The sequence below is a fragment of the Bubalus kerabau genome, chromosome 11 (assembly GCF_029407905.1).
Source record: "Bubalus kerabau isolate K-KA32 ecotype Philippines breed swamp buffalo chromosome 11, PCC_UOA_SB_1v2, whole genome shotgun sequence".
NCBI lineage: Eukaryota > Metazoa > Chordata > Mammalia > Artiodactyla > Bovidae > Bubalus > Bubalus kerabau.
The window spans coordinates 23,842,646-23,857,882 of record NC_073634.1 but is presented as its reverse complement, the minus strand read 5'-3'; the positions used below and the strand labels follow the sequence as shown (position 1 = coordinate 23,857,882).

The following is a 15,237-nucleotide window of genomic DNA, read 5'->3' as shown; positions in this document are numbered from 1 at the left end:
TGTTGATATGTTTTTGTATAAATAGTAAAAATAAGACATTTTGTATTGTTTTCCATTAAAGATGATCTCAAACATTTTTTAAGCTTTAGGCTGGACAAATCTGCATCCACTCCTGACCAGGCTTTCCTTTCTGGTCACACCTGTTGTATTTCACCTTTTCATAACCAGATGGTAAGCAACCTCAATTTCAGGCCAAGACACTGGAATGCCAAAGTTCAAGTGCGAATGCAAGAACAGAGCAATATTCATCATTCCATTGGCTACTGGAGGACCACCTTGGCAGTCCAGTGTTAAGAATCCACTTTGCCATGCAGAGGATGCGAGTCTGATCCCTGGTCGGGCACATAAGATCCTACATGCCATGGGGCAGCCAAGATCCCCCCTACCACAACTGAGACCCAATGCAGCCAAATAAATAAGTAAATTATTTAAAAGGTATTAGCTGCTGGATGTTGGAGAAGGAAATGGCAACCCACTCCAGTGTTCTTACCTGGAGAAGCCCAGGGACGGCGGAGCATGGTGGGCTGCCGTCATAGGGTCGCACAGATTCAGACACAACTGAAGTGACTTAGCAGCAGCAGGAGCAGCAGCAGCTGCTGGATGCGGGTAAAACCACAAGATGAAGCAAGAGCACACCTCTAGAGGGAGGATAAGTTACAGACTCTGGTCTGGGGCCAAGGGTTCTTCAGAGGCATGGGTGGCTAATCATTTAGTTGTGTAAAAGTCTTTGAGAAAAAATAATGATCTACATTTAAATCCTTTTCATATTAAAATGTCTGGCATGCTGCAGTCCGCGGGGTCACAAAGAGTGGGACTTGACTTAGTGACTGAATAACAACAACTTTAAAATGCCATTGCCTGCGTGCTGTGTAGCAGCCTTGAGAGTTTATCTCCTGTAGTGGAGAGAACCCGTAGTGGCTACTCCTAACCCCAGCTACTTTGCTAAGCCTGTGATTTTGGCCAAAGTATTAATCTCCTCCAAGCCTTACTTTGTTTATCTTTATTTATTTTTATTTTTGGTCAGCACTGCAGAGCTTGTGGTGATCTTAGTTCCTTGACTGGGGATTGAACCTGGGCCCTCAGCAGTGAAAGCTTGGAATCCTAATCACTGGATGACCAGGGAGTTCCCATTTTGTTTATCTTTAATATAAGGAGTAGGATTAGGGAGCCTTATTCTGCAACTTGAATAATTTTATGATATGCAAGTAGAATTTAGAGGATTTCTATAGTGATATTAGGATATTTCCACTGGGAAATATGATGCACATGTTGGGAGGGAGATGGACATATGGAGAAAAACTGGACCATATGGGATTAGGAAATTAAAAAATTATCTCCTCCTGCTAAGTAAATGTGCCAAATATGAGCCTCTCATCCTAAGAACTGTCTTTCTTTTAGCAAGTGAGAAGACATTATGAGCATTTCCAAAATTAAAAAAAAAAAATTCATGTCATGTCAAATGTGAGATGAGTGTAGGCAGTGATGTGTTAGGTTCTAGGAAGGAAATTTGTATTTAAGATGTGTTCTGGGTTATTTGGGAGACTACAGCTAAAATAAGACTATCCCAGATGAAACAATCAGCAAACAAAGCTGATCAGATATAACCATGAGCCAAAATTGATGATGAACTGATTTAGTAAATCATGGTGCAACCATTCTGTGGAAAACTAATTATCAAACAGAATGAATCACGTTTATATGTATTGACTTGGAAAGGTGTAGAAGACATATTGTCAAGTGAAAATAAGCAAGTGTTGAACAATATGAAGGAGATGATCATGTTTTTATAAAAAGGAAAACTGAGACTCCAAATAGATAATTCTCTGTTTGTATAAGTATAAAAGAAGCATGGAGGAATACACTCCAGCATCCTACCACCAGTTACTTTAAGAGGATGGGGTTGGACAGAACAGGAAGAGAGAATTGTTGTTTAGTCTCTAAGTCATATCTGAGTCTTTTGCCGCCCCATGGACTGAAGCCTGCTGGCTCCTTCTGTCCATGGGATTTCCCAGGCAAGAATACTGTAGTGGGTTGCTATTTCTTTCTCTAAGGTATCTTCCTGACCCATGGATCAAACCCATGTCTCTTGCATTAGCAGATAGGTTCTTTACTACTGAGCCATGTTTTTTTTTTTTTCCTAATCTTTCTGTAATCTGAAATGTTTAAATTGTTACAATAAGTGTGTATTATACTTTTTACAAGTGTTCTTGTAAAACAAACAAACAAAAAGTATAACCTTTGTTTCCTCAGGCCTCGCCAGTGTGTGGGTGTATGTTGGTTCATATTGTTCAATCTTTTACTCTGCAGTATCCCCAGCTCTGTACTAAAACCCACCCGGTGGTCTCAGAGTCAGACTCTTCTTTTTAGCACAGGAGAGACTTGAGCACAACCCTGGAGAAGGAAATGGCAACCACTCTAATATTCTTTTTTTTTTTTTTTCACTCTAATAGTCTTGCCTGGGAAATCCCATTGACAGAGGAGCCTGGCGAGCTACAGTTCATGGGTTCCCAAAAAAGTCCGCCATTAACTGAGCGACCAAGCAACAGCAAAAGAATTTAACACGCCAGGTGGCTCAGATGGTAAAGAATCTGTCTGCAAATCAGGAGATCTGGGTTCAATTCCTGGGTCAGGAAGATCCCCTGGAGAAGGGAATGGTAACCCACTCCAGTGTTCTTGCCTGGAGAATTCCATGGATGTCCATGGGGTCAGAAAGAGTCAGACACAACTGAGCGACTATACTTTTACTTTCAAGGCAGATGCCTGCCGCGAGGGGGCGCTGGCGGTGCTCAGCGCGCTTTCACTTTGGGATTCCCGAAGTACCTTTGTTAGGGAAGGAGAAATGAGGGGAAATGCCTTTCCTCTCGCTTCCCCATCACCCTTTGCTGGGTGGTCACCGGTAGAGGGCCCACTTGGGTTCCTCGAGCAATCAGCCCTCCCAGTCTGGTCCCACTCTTCAGAAATGCCTGGGCCCTCGACGTGGGTTCAGCCTCCATGGGCATGTCCACACATAGTGAGGGCTCAGTTGTGAGGAGGAAGCAGAAACTCGGTAAAGGGCAAGATCTAGGGTCCAGATGGGGCTCGAAGGAGGGACGGAGACAGGGGACATCAAATTGTGTACAGTAATGCCAGCAGCATAAACAGAGTGGAAGAGTAAGAAAGGGAAGAGAAGCCCACCCAGCACTGTTGGTCAGTGTGGGGCACATTCTCCTTAAACACCATCTCATTGAAGGGTCCATGTAAGACAAGACCACTTTGTGACCCTGATGGATGGAGACAAAAACAAGACTCTGGAATCATGTCTGACTATAAAATCAAGAAATTGTCTAGACCACAAAAATGGCCACCAAACTATCCTGGGTAATATGAGTGACTTTGGCTTCCTATCAATTACAGCTGTGGGCTTGCTTTGCTCCTTCTTCCTTTTAGATACAGAATAAGGTACCAAGTGCTTTGGGACAACCTAGAGGGATGGAGTGGGGAGGGATTTGGGAGGAAGGTTCAGGATGGGAAGACACATGTGCACCATGGATGATTCATGTCTTTGTATGGCAAAACCACAATATTGTAAAGAAATTATCCTTCAATTAAACTAATAAATTTAAAAAATAGTAATAAGGTACCAATCCTAGAATCATCCCTGCTTCCTGACAACATCCAACCCAGAGCAGAGCCCCACTTCCTTGACCCCTCCCCAGAATCACCAAACACAAGCCCACCAACCCTATCCTCAGTCCCTTTTAACACTGTCTTAGTCAAAAGAAATGCCATTGTCCCAGCTGGACATGGGAGAGAATGAATGATGGGGGTGGTGAAGTCCGATACAGCAAGCCTTCGTGGGATAGGGTGGAAGGAAGAAATGCTATACAGAGGGGCGCTTCGTGAAAGGCAGCCACACCTTGGGCTGATAGAGACAGCAAGAGAAACAGGTCCCCTCAGAGTGCGGTCATCAGCAGAGGGATTCCACTTCTAACCCTGAAGTCCATGGACCATAACCCCTTCCACTTGTGTGTTGTTGCCAGGGCTTTGCCATCAGTCACACAGAGAAAGGCTTCTTCCAACAGGAAGGACAACGCTGAGATCTGAAAGTCAGTTCTGGCTTCTTCCACATCTTACTGTAGGTGAGTGACCAAGGTGGGCCATTTCACTTTAGCCCAAGGGCAACTGACCCCAAGGAGGAGAAAATAGATGATAGGTGTCCAGAGCTACATTTTGCAACCACTCTTTCCTCACCAGCTCTACCTTTAGTGGTTGCTGAATTTTACAGTTAATGGTACCCCGGCAGACCTTCAAGCTAGCGCATCTCTCACCTAGCAAGGAGGTTTTGGATCTGGAGGGTCTTCCCTGCTGGCTTATATAGTAAAGAAACTGCCTGCCATGCAGGATACCCGGTTTGATTTCTGGGTCAGGAAGATCCCCTGGAGAAGGGAATAGATATCACTCCAGTATTCTTGCCTGGAGAATTCCATGGACAGTGGAGCCTGGTGGGCCACAGTCCATGGGGTCACAAAGAATGGGACATAACTGAGCGACTCACACTTTTGTATCTGGAGCATTTATATTTTAAAGCAAACAAAATTCATGGTGAGTTGTGAAAGACACACAAAAAATTCCAACATGTACCGTATTGCAGGTGGTGTACAAGAGAGCAAAGTCAAGTCAACAGCAAGTTGCCTCCATGATTAGAATAATAAAATCAACCAACGTTTATTGGGGACCTACTTTCTATCAGGCTGGGCATTGAGGAATTAAAAGATAAATAGCTGATCTTCGTTATCTACTGGGGAAGCTGAAGGTATATCAACAAATCTAATGCAAAATCATAGGAAATGTACCCAGATCACCATGGTGATGGGAAGAAAGGAATGATTACATCTATCAGAATGATCAAGCAAGTAAAGTTTGGATTTTAAAAGAAGAAAAGGATCTTGAGGAGTTCTTAATCTAGGCTTCAGTACATTGGCCAACAGCCAGGGACATAAAAGTCACCTCCATGTCCCTCCCCTGGAAGTGTGTGAGGGTCCGCGTCCCTAAAAGACATCTTTTCTGGCCCTTCGTGTCTCTGCTTTTCCTCTTGGTAGCCTGATAGAAGGATGGACTCAAAAAAGAGTCAACCACTGCTCAGCTCTCTTGATTCCAAAGGAATCTCATCCCCAAGGTACAGAGGCCATAGGAATTGGAGATGTATCATTATCACACTCTCAGCATCCTAATCCAGACAGCAGAGAATGATGATCAGAAAAGGTGTTGCAAGTGTTGAAAGTGTAGTTGTGATAACTCATGCAGCTTGCTGAAAGAGACTGGAGGGATTGGGAATTATGTCCCTTGGTCTAAGCAGTCTCTCTGCTAGATTTAATGTGGTCACGTTTTTTTCCTGTTTTGAGAATGAGAGGAAGACAGATGCCTACTTTATAAATATAAGAAAAACAGCACTAAGGTTTGTAGAGCACTGTTGATTCAATGAGGGAATCCACTTAGCTTATTCAAGCCATAAATTAAAGAGTGTGTGTGTGTGTGTGTGTGTGTGGACTCCCTTGCATTTTTTGTTCAGTGTCCTCCTCTGCAAAATGGGCATAATACCAACTTCACAGGGCTGTGAGGACTAAATATAGTCTTTTTTTGTAGAAGGTGTCTTGTAATATAAATATCAGAAGGTCTCAGACACCTTGATGCTGGCTACTGGTATTATTACACAGAAAATAAGCTAACCCTTTCCAAAGAAGCTCAAAAACATCTCTAAGTGCTGCCTGATCCTGCCTCCCATCATGTCAGCATCGTTGGTCAGGCAGTATGTAGTGACATGGCCAGCAGTAGTGTGAATTTCAAACAATTGAATGAGAACCCTATTATTTGTCTAGTTCCCATCTTCTTGTCTCAAAGGGGTCTTAATGTAAGGAATATTAGGCAGTTCTTGATCTGTAATGTAAGGAATATTAAGCAGGGGTGTGTGTGTATGTTTATGTCTTAAGTCAATAATTTAAAATGTTAACACAGTTCCAAGATGCCTTGAGGGGGAAAATTTGGCTACAATTTCAGTGTGAAAGTGACACATTGTAAAAAGAACACTCTAGGAGACAGTGGTTCCAGCGGTGCGACCCTGTTCCACCCGGAAGTATTGGGTATATATCCTAAAATCTTCAAGCGTCTGTAAAAGTGGTTTCCTTCTAAAAATGGATCATATCCTGCTCTGTGTGCAGGAATCTAACTACTTAGGAGACATCTCTTTCCCCGATGGTGAGAATTCAGCCTGGGGTGGTCACCATGGATCTCAGAGCTGCCTTTGGATTCTCCCTGGGAGGGAGTCAGGGGTGAACACATGGTTCCTTCAGAAGAGAGAAAATGTCTCTTGAGAAATGGGAGTACTTTTCCAGCAAAGAAACTGCTACTGATTCAACATTCAGTTCCAGCTTCTATGTCAGATGCTGATGTAGAAAAGATTCTTGTGTTGTGGGAAATCTCGGGACTGATGACTCTAACAGATTGCTCAGAGACAATATTAAGTAACGCTGAACTTTAAAAATACTGTGTAATAGTCAAGTATTTACAGACGAAATGATATGAGAGGAGATTTGGGATTTGCAACTGACTTGGGGTAGAGGATGTGGGGTACAGATGAAACAACTAGCCATGTGTTGATAATTACTGAAAGTAGGTGATAGGTCCTTGGGGGTTCATTATACTATTTTCTCTACTGTTGTAAACATTTGAAAATTTTCATATAAAAAGTTAACAAAAAACCCCAAAGGTATGACTTGTTTGAATGAAAGAACTTTTTTTAAAATAAATAATTCATAGAAGTTGCATACTAAAATATATAACTAACATTATTGGTGCTTATTCTGTGCTTGGCATATGACTTTATATTATGTACATATATTAATGTGTTTTATGTAATGTATAGATATTCATATGTATTTAATATCATAATTTAATCTACATATATACTAAATACACATGTCTAGGCAGTGTATCAATTCATTTAATTCTTGTCAACAATCCTATGAGGTAAGCTCAATGTAAATTAGTGACATTTACAGAGAAGGCAATGGTACCCCACTCCAGTACTCCTGCCTGGAAAATCCCATGGATGGAGGAGCCTGGTGGGCTGCAGTCCATGGGGTCGCTAGGAGTCAGACATGACTGAGTGACTTCACTTTCACTTTTCACTTTCATGCATTGGAGAAGGAAATGGCAACCCACTCCAGTGTCCTTGCCTGGAGAATCCCAGGGACGGCGGAGCCTGGTGGGCTGCTGTCTATGGGGTCGCATAGAGTCGGACACGACTGAAGCGACTTAGCAGCAGCAGCAACACAGAGGAGGCAATGAGGTGACATGCAGGTTAAATACCGTACACGAGGTTGTTCACCGGATTTGAACGCTAACTCCATCACCCACGCCCCCCTTTTCTCTATTTATATTTAAATTGATTTATTTTAATTGGAGCATAATTACAATATTGTAATGACTTTTGCCATACATCAATGTGAATTGGCCATAGGCATACACGTGTCCCCTCTTTCTTAAACAGCACCTCTGCTGTTGCCTGTGTTCAGGCTGTGCTGTACGTTGACGCCAGCTTCCCTTATCAGTTTCTTTTTTATTTTTAAGTTGATTTGGGGGGAGTGGGCGGTTGGAAAATTTTTTTACAAGACTGTTCAGCGACTCTGCTGAAGCAGTCTGTCTGTCCTCCTTGGCCCCAGGCGCGGGGTTGGTGGGACCGAGATAGGGTGCATTCAGGGGTTGGGAGAAGGTTGGCTCAGAAGGCCGGTTACCCCGGATCCCCGCCCCGTCCCGGGACTCGCACCTGGAGCGGCGCGCTGGCTGCCTAGTGGCGCCATCTGGTGGCCAGAAGCCCCACAGCGGCGCCTCCACAGGGCGGGGACGAAGCGGAGGAGGTTCAAGACCTCTAAATCCGTGCGCACGGGCCGCTCTTTAACTCTGGTCTGAACCGAGCGGGCCTCGGGAGGGCGATCTGGTCTCCGGCCACGGACTCTGAGGGAGCGCTCTGCTCCTTCCAGGCCGCCTTCCCAGCTCGAGGCAGGCTTCCCTTAAGAATCTGCTCCACCTTTGAAAAGGGAATTCATTTAAGAGGGGGTGGTTTTACCTAAGGACTCTTGAAATGAGCCCTTAAACATTTCCTAGTACTTAAAATTCATGTATTTATCCATGTAGGCACATGCATATTTCTTTATAACCTCACCTCTTTCCAGAAAAGGCTATTAAAGCTGGAATTATGACATTTAATTGTCCCCCCTCATGACAGTCATCTTGGTCTTGTGAAGAGCAAGTATGATGACCCCTCAGAGCCCTGACCTATGGAGTCAGCATCTGGCAGCAGTCTTGAGGACCTCCTGCATGGGTTCTGAGACCCCTTGACTGGCAGATTGGCCCTTCCCCCTGGCGCTGCAGGAAAATGACACAACTGGAGAGGCAGAGCAGTGCTTTGGGGCCCTGGCAGAGGGCACTGTGTTCCAGAAGGTGCAGCCCCCATCAGAGCAGGGGTCTGGGTACCAACTCTCCCTCGCCCATTAGCCTGCCTGTACAAGGTGAATTCCCAGGACTTCACTGGCTTCCTGAACCCGAAGGCAACCCTCTATGGCACATGCTCCCATTCCTATGGTTGGCACTGCCATGGGCTAGGCACATCCTGAAGGAAGCTCCTTCCTGGGCCCTCTTCAGCTCACAGGTCACAGGCCACGTGCTGTTCCACACCTCCTACTACATGAAGCAGGTCCTGGCTGCCACAGAGGTAGGGGGCAACCCCCCCACCCCCGCCAAAGGTGGCCCCTCACCCAGACCTGCTAGAGATACTTCAGTGACTGCCCAAGTCTATGGCACCTTTCCTGGCCCAAGACTGTACTGGCCATCTACTTTACCTCGTGAACACTGTGTTATTGTGCTTAAGGGCACCGCTTTCCATGAAAAGGCAGGTTCCTAATTGAAGGGTGAGGTCATTTATTATGTCACTCCATTAAAGAGGAGAAATATTTCTCAAATCTGATCCTGCTGTCTGAGCAGAGAATATTCCAGTGGGCTGCAGAGCCAGTGATCCCACTTTGCATATAGAGAGAAGATGTCAAGATTGCCAATGAGGGGCCTCTTGGGGAGCAGGGCTGGAGGATGGTGTAGAAATGAGAGCCCCAAGGGAGATTCGTGAAGACTTGTTTCAGACCCTTTGGGCAAGTGTATAGGTCTCTCAGACACTGAGTGAATTGGGTTAGAACCTGTGAACTCTGGGGACAAATTAGCTATGTTGGAGGCAACTTACATACTGGCGGTGCCACTTGTTCTTAGCAGAGTCGAGACAAAACCACCAGACGAGGGAAGGTGTGGTTCTACTCTTAGCCTAGAGCTGGGACAGAAGGGTGTAGCTCCAGGTTCCAGTGCAGGGTTGACCTGGTACCTGAAGCGAGAGCACCCAGAGCTTAGTGATGGAGTCAGGGGTCTTTAGATAACCAGCCTTTCCTCTTTGCCTTCTTCTGATGCTAAACCTTGCAAGATCTGGGCTTAGTTTTTATTTAGGAAAACATGTTTCCCTGTAACCAGTGGTTTTGATATGAGCCAATAGAGAAGCTGGTTAAAAAGGTAAATGCCAGGTTTGTTTGCATTAATAGCAGCACAGCATCTGGGCCAAGGGATGTAATTATCTCACTGTAGTGTACTTATTCTTTCTTGGTTGTCAGCTGTTACTCTGTTGGAAGGAGATGGAGAGCCCTTGGGACTGGGTGAGCTTCAAGCACTCTTTTTTCCCTCAAACTAAGTGAAAAACCTCTTTGGGCCCCTTTATCTGAACTTTTTTACTTGGTTGATGAGTAGGCCGGGCAGAGGGACCGCAGCATTGATCTTGGTCTAGAGTAGAGCTCTAGGTCAGTCACTCCCTATCTCCTGTACCTGGCTTCACCTTGGTCCTGCTGGCCAGGGCAGGTTCCATCCCCACACAGGGGGCAAGTCCTGGTCCTTTTGACTAGAGGCATGTGCTTCTGTGGGATGGAGATCCTAAAGAGGAGAGTGGAAGAGGTCAGCAGAATGCCCAACTCTGTACCCTCAACCAGGTTCCAGATGCTTCCTTTCCAGACTAAGGGGGCCTTGATCGTCCCCTTGTGGCTAACGTGTGGCACAACTCTGGTCAAAGCATCTCTCTAAAAAGATGCATGGTCCATTAGTATACAGCTAGCTAAAAGGTCATCCTGGATGACAGGCCTGGGAACCAAGAAACAGTTGCTGTAACTAAGGATGTTTAGGTTTAGGATAAAGAAGATATGCAAAGACCAGTCTCTCTTTTAAATATTTAGAATGTTCTTGGAAGAGAAGATTTTTTTTTCCTGTGTAGGATTGGAGGGCAAAATTGGGACCAAGAAATAAATTATTGGGAAATGGAATTTTTTTGTTTGTTTGTTTGAATAGTAAAACTAGCCCCCATGGAGATATTCAAGGAGATGCTTCTGACCACATGGTGTCGCTCTGGGAAGGAACATTCTTCTGGAAAGTCATCCAATCCTCCCATCCCTTGTCTCAGGTTTTTGCAACAGTCCTGTTTTCAATATTCTCCCTGTGATGGTGACCATAAGCCATCACATGTCCTGGAAACTCCATAACCCTTTGAAAGCCTCTTTATTTTGGAAACAGAATAAAGATGTTTGGTCAAATATATTCTGACTTATGGTTCTTAAAATATGGGCACGATTTTAGGGTTTTATCCGACTCTGAAGGTCTGTAACTCCACATTTACCAGACAAGATTAAGGAATCACTTTTGATTATCTAATGACATAGCAGCAGAGGAGGAGCTAGAACCAAGGATCTGACTTCTCTCTGGATGTTATTTGAGACTTTTACAAACATGGCTCAAGAGGAGTCAGCTTTCCTAAATGAGATGCAAGAACCATCTCTTGGTTTGGAGCAAGCTCTGCCTGCTCCATCCTGCAGGTCTTTACTCATCCTCCTTCTTCCCACTTAACACATCTCCATAATGATGGCTTTCACCTGTTAGCTCGCATGTGCCTGGCACAGTATGAGATGAGACAGAGTTCGCTTCTGGACTGAACTGTGTTTTTCTGCAGGTGAGCTCTCATCTGTATTATATCCATCTACCCTTGGCAAGGACAAGCCCTCGTATAACCCAGTGTCCCTACACTAGCAGTATATTTGGAGAGTCTGCTATTGCCTTAGAGGCTATAAGTCCTCAAGGGCAAGGAACACTGAATCATTACTCTGAATCTCCAGGCAGCTAATAAAGTATTACAGCCTGTGGGCATTTGATAGCTATTTGCTATTTGCTTCTCTTCTCCCACATGAAATCTTAAGATTCCACCATTTGGGGACTTAGTTCTACCAGGCCACTCCTCTTCCAGGCTCAGCTTTGGTAAATAAGGAGTGTGTCTTCCCACATACGGCTCTTTTCAACTTAATGTGTTCATTTGAGCACCTAGAAACCATGGTGACAGGTGCCATAGAAATAGAAAGAGCAGGGAGGTGGAACACAGAAAGGGAGGGCCCAAAACACCAGGGGGCTGGGAGCAGTGCTTTTGGGACACCAGTGTTTATTTTGAGCCAGCGGGATTATTTATCATGTCTTCATGCACAGCCTCTCCCTTGGGAACATGGATGCTGTCGCGTCCTTACACACATTCTCTGGGTCTCCAGAGGAGGAAAGACACTGCATTCAGTGTTTAAAGATACACGTCACCATCACTACGTTCTACCTCTGTGTCACTTGTCACTTTTCAGTGCACATTCATGCACATTACTTCCCTCATTTGATGCTAACTGCGGGCAGATATTAATAGTATTCACTCCTGTATTCATCATTTTTCTGATGAATTTGAGGCTCAGACTAACTCATCTCACATCACATGGCAGGTGAAGGGTCAGAGCTAACCTCCAGCTCTATTTCCTTGAGTGGGCCTGCCTCTGCTAAGAGCAGGCTGTACAGTGATGGGAATTCAAAGCAGGCAGTACAGATGGCCAGTGCATTTTGGCCCGTGGCATTCAGGTTAGAATGAGCTGAGTACAGTGAATCATGGAGAGACAGCTGGCACTTCTGCATGAAGCCCACAGCAAGCTGTGATTGGCTGCAGGAGAAATTTTGCTAATCTTATGCCTTGAGACAAAAAGGTAAACCATAAGTGGATCCTGTTTTCAAGGCCGATGCTTCTTCACCGGCATGAGCAAACTTAAGTGCTTTCAACTTGATCTACCTGTGCTAACCCTCTGGTCCTGAGAAAGGCCACACAGCTGTCTCTGTCCCTCCTCAAAGCAGACTGAGCCAAAGGCAACAGGAAGTAGAGTCCTGGGCATAGTGGCTGGGCATGTTCCAACCTCATATCCAGGACCCCGCTCTGTGCATGTCTGATGTAGTTGAACAGTGCTCCCTACAAATCTTGCCCCTTCTTGTCCTCATGTTACTGAGCAGCACCCTGTGGGGCTTTCCTGGAACAGATTTCCCTGTCCTTCTGCCTCTTCTATGATTTGTGTAAGCAACAGAATAAGTTCATGTGTCTTGAGAATGAGTGGTGGATAAGTTTGTTTGAACCACCATATGGAGTTTTCATCATGGCTGAAGGTATTTTTTAATGTAGAAATTCCTTTTTCTATTTTAAGTAACCAAAGTCCATTCTCAAGAATACATTGTCCAACAACTAAAACACTCCTAGGATTTGTTTCTTATTTACACTGATTCTGTTATCATTCTGATATCTGTTATCTGTTATCTTCTGTTATCATCCAAGAGCCTCTGGAATGGCATTTGCTTTTCAGCAGGTATCTAGAATCTAGGATCAAGAACTAACTCAGAAAATGAAGTTTCTTTTAAAAATTATAAAAGAGTTTGATCAGACATGACCTCTAGTGCATCTGTGCTACTATGGCACAGGGCTTGTGTACATCTTTTAGCAGAGTCCAGCCCTTCTTGTTGGTGGACAAGCTTTGTTACTTCGGCAGCAAGTTGTTTCTGAAGACCCCACTTCACTGGCTCTTTGACATGCAGCTGCATTATTTATGTATGTGGTCAGTCTCTGGAAGGGGCAGAAAAATGAAGAGTTTCAGGAACTTTTCTATCAAATCATCTTGCTATCTGCAAAGAATTGATACAACTCAAATGGTGATGTCTTATCTCTGTTTAGCCAAACAGCATTGCTGGTGGACTTTCCCAGTTTTGCTTCAGTTGTAATTAGATGAATAGATTCCAAATATGTATTCTCCAGTCAACTTATGGATGAACTCATATCTGGATATGATATTGCCCAGCTGATCAGATCCACTTAGTTAGACCCAGCGTCCATAAGGCTGGAACAGGTAGTAGAAATCACAAGCCTAGATACAATAGTCAGGACAGGGAAGCAACAGAAAAATGGATAAAGAAGATGTGATACTACTCAGCCATCAAAAGGAACAAAATTGGGCCATATATAGAGAGATGGATGGACCTAGAGTCTGTCATACAGAGTGAAGGAAGTCAGAGAGAAACAAATATCATATATTAACATCTATGTGGAATCTAGAAAAATGGTACTGATGGACCTGTTCATAGGGCAGGAATAGAGATGCAGACATAGAGAAGTGACAGGTGGACACAGAGGTGGAAGGAGAGGGTGGGGGGCATTGGGAGAGTGGCACTGATACATATACACTGCCATGTGTGAAACAGATAGCGAATGGGAGCCTGCTGTACAGCACAGGGAGCTCAGCTCGGTGCTCTGTGATGACCTGCAAGGGTGCGATGTGGGGGTGGTGTGAGGGAGGTCCAAGACGGGGGAGGGGGGATATATGTATAAGTGTAAGTCATTCTGTCATGTCCAACTCTTTGTGACCCTCATGAACTGTAGCCCACCAGTCTCCTCTGTCCATGGAATTCTCCAGGCAAGAATACTGGAGTGGGTAGCCATTCCCTTCTCCAGGGGGTCTTCCCAACCCAGGGATCAAACCCGGCTCCCTGCATTGCAGGCAGGTTCTTTATGGTCTGAGCCCGATATATGTATACATATAGTTAATTTACTTCCTTGTACAGTAGAAACTAACACAATACTGTAAAGAAATTATTCTCCAAAAAAAAAAAAGAAAGAAAGGAAATTATAGGCCTGGAGTACAAGGTATAAGAGCTTTGCCAGACTATTGCCTTTTAGGCTCTTGAGCCCAGTCTAAGTGCCCAGCCAACTCAGCAGCGTGCCCCTCCCCACCGCCCCCCACCCATGTAAGGGGCCGCCCACTGCCTCTAGGAAGTCCACCAGGAGATACTGCTGCTACCATGCGAGGTGTCCAGCACCACAAAGTTGCCCCAGGTCCTCCTATTAGTGAAGAGCTGCAGGTGATGAACCGCCAGGGCCTCGAGCCCTGGGCAAAGGCATGCACTCTGAGACCATCGCCTAGTGCTCCTCGGAACCACCACTCCGATCTCCCAGGGGTGCTTGGCACCTCCCACTAGTGACGTCACGCTGTGGCCAGCTCGCTGGAAGAGAAGAGGTCCAACGGTGCCAGGAGGTGTTCACCATGAAATGAGTTGGTCTGGGCTCCAGGCCGCCATAGATGGTCCTGGGGAAAGTTTTCCGCCGGGTAGCGATGGAAGAGCGCTGGGAGCTCTGTCTTTGTATGTGTCTCAGAGAAGAACTCCTTGAACAGACCTCGAGCCTTCTGTACCACCATCAACCCCCGAGTGTCCATGTAGGCCTCACGACGTCCCAGGGGCAAGACTCCTAACCGGCCTGCGCTACCAAATCACCGTGAAATGCCCTGCAATAAGGGTACCGCCATCTTGGTGAAGCGCTGGACTAAGAGAAAGAGGATGATGAGGGTGGGGATGAAGATGATGAAGATGAAGCTGGTCTGCCTGAAGAAGAGGATGAGGATCAAGATGAACCAGGACTCTGGTGTCTGTCTAGTTTGGTCTGATCTGTGAGATACCTCTAGTAAGTGGCAGAACCCGGAGTGTGAGGACACCGGGGTGTATTTCTGTACTGGGGTGCATTGATTGGAGATTTTCCTTTTGAGGGGGAGAGAGGTATGATTTGGTCACCTGGTTTTGAGTGGAGTGCCCGCTGTAATTGGATTTTCCCTTCTGGGATGAGGAGTCCTTTGGCCACCTGGCACTGCCTGAGTTGTGTTTGGAAAAATCCCCTTAAGGCGGAGGCTGGTCTGTACCCCTGTCTGAAACAATGGGTAGGAAATCTTCCATTCTTGTGCTAGGGAACTGTAGCCCTGGGAAGCCAATGGGCACTGGTTTATCTAGTTCTGCTTTGTCTGTTTCTGA

At 45.4% G+C, this 15,237-nt stretch overlaps 1 long non-coding RNA gene and 1 pseudogene across 1 annotated transcript; one reads left to right on the top strand and one right to left on the bottom strand.

The window, feature by feature from the left end:
* The first annotated feature begins 2,450 nt into the window (after window positions 1–2,450).
* Window positions 2,451–5,143, top strand: LOC129622372 (uncharacterized). Its single transcript, XR_008699934.1, has 3 exons — window positions 2,451–2,579; window positions 4,020–4,118; window positions 4,631–5,143. It is a non-coding gene; the product is annotated as an uncharacterized LOC129622372 (long non-coding RNA).
* Window positions 5,144–12,546: 7,403 nt separating this feature from the next.
* On the bottom strand, window positions 12,547–14,741 carry LOC129622708 (tyrosine--tRNA ligase, mitochondrial-like; annotated as a pseudogene).
* Between the last annotated feature and the right edge of the window lie 496 nt (window positions 14,742–15,237).